Source organism: Bison bison, unplaced genomic scaffold (assembly GCF_000754665.1).
Source record: "Bison bison bison isolate TAMUID 2011002044 unplaced genomic scaffold, Bison_UMD1.0 scf7180017864453, whole genome shotgun sequence".
NCBI classification, from domain to species: Eukaryota; Metazoa; Chordata; class Mammalia; order Artiodactyla; family Bovidae; genus Bison; species Bison bison.
In genome coordinates, this window is record NW_011495015.1 from 2,175,893 (window position 1) to 2,177,557 (window position 1,665).

Here is a 1,665-nt window from a genome sequence, read left to right on the forward strand (position 1 = left end):
TGAGGTGGCCAAAGTACTGGAGTTTCAGCTTTAGCATCATTCCCTCCAAAGAAATCCCAGGGCTGATCTCCTAGTTCCTGCCATTTTGTATGAGGAGAGGGCTCACAAAATGTGAATGATGAACTACAGCCTCACAGTAAAAGAGCTAAAAGGACACGGAAAGCCTCTGAGTTTTTTGAAAGACCTGGGGGCATGGAATGGAGATGGAGGGACAAGGGGCTGCCAATGCAGGCTCATCCAGGGCTCTCATGACAACCCGTAAAACAAAGCCACCTTGGAAGTCTTCCACAGGTCATACTGAGTGTGACGCTGCATGCTTCCTCCAGAGGCTTTCCAGAATCACTGGCCATAGCGGATGCTGCCTGTGTTCCGCTCACATCCCCGGGGTACTCACCATCACGGTATATTTTAGAACAACCTTACTGCAAGCACCCACAACTCTCCCTGCGAGGGCTTCAGCCAGAAGTGCAGGGCCGCCCTCAGCCCTGGGCCACCTGACCAGAAGGAAGGACCCTGAAGCTCTGCACTGTCCCTCGGTGAGAGGACTCCGAGTTGTGTTCTGTGCTCTCATCCACAGCTCCTCAGCAGCACTGAGCTCCAGGCACACCATGAGTAATCCACCCAACCACACTCCTTGGGTCACTCCCCCTCAAATCAACTACTTGGACTCAAATTTTCATCTCGAAGTTGACTTCTGTGGAAACCCAACTGAAGACCCTAGTGAATAAACAAAGACCGGAGACTAAAGTCAGAGTCTGGCTGCATTGGTCTCGCTAAAGCTGTCTTGCTCAAGCACCTTAAGGACTAGACATAACCTGGTGAAGAGGGATCTGGTGAAGAATGCTGGGGCGGCTGGTGGGTTCAGGACTTCTAAACTGACTTGCTCCCTGGGGTGGGATGAACGTGGGGGTTCAGATCCAGCTGCTGGAATGGAGAGAAAATCGGGCTCCAGGGCCGTCGCCAAAGGCAGTGGCCACGAGACAGCAGTTATGTAAGCAGCAGGCTACAGAGACTGGCCTGCAGGAGGGCAGCACCCCAGCGGGAAAGCTCCATGGTGTGAGTCTGGGTGGTCTCTGGACCTTCAGGCAGCCGCTGTGGTCCCCACCAGGGTCAGGGGGACTGGTCTCGGGCACTGAGTCAGGGTGAGAGCCAGGGGCTTCCCTCTCCGAGGAGGAGCTGCTGGAACAAAGGAACCGGGTCCTAGGGGGCCTCTGGAGCTGACCAGGATCTGACACTGAACTCAGGCTACAGAACAAGCAGAAGCCGATCTATGCCCGGGGGTCCCTGGGGCCCTGGGGCCACAGCTCTCTGGTTTGGATCCAGGTCCCACCTTCCCAGAAGGTGGCTTGTTTGGCCTTTCTGAGCTCAGTTCCCTCATTGGCAGCATGAAGGCTGTGGAAAGGTTTTAGCAACGAAATGTAAAGTGGGGGCAGGAGGTAAGTGTGTCCCTTCTCTGCTTGTAACTGGGGGCAGCCGAGCGCGGCCACGCTGCCCCTGGAGACAGACCTCGCTCTGAACGGAGAAGGAAGGTAAGAGTGATCTCAGAAACACCCATGGTCAAGGAACTCATCCCGTCCTTTCTTGATCACGCTGCTTCCTGTACCAGCCTACCGTCTCTGCTGAAGTGATGCCTCCCAGGTAGAGCAGGGAGGAGGCAGCGGGGCT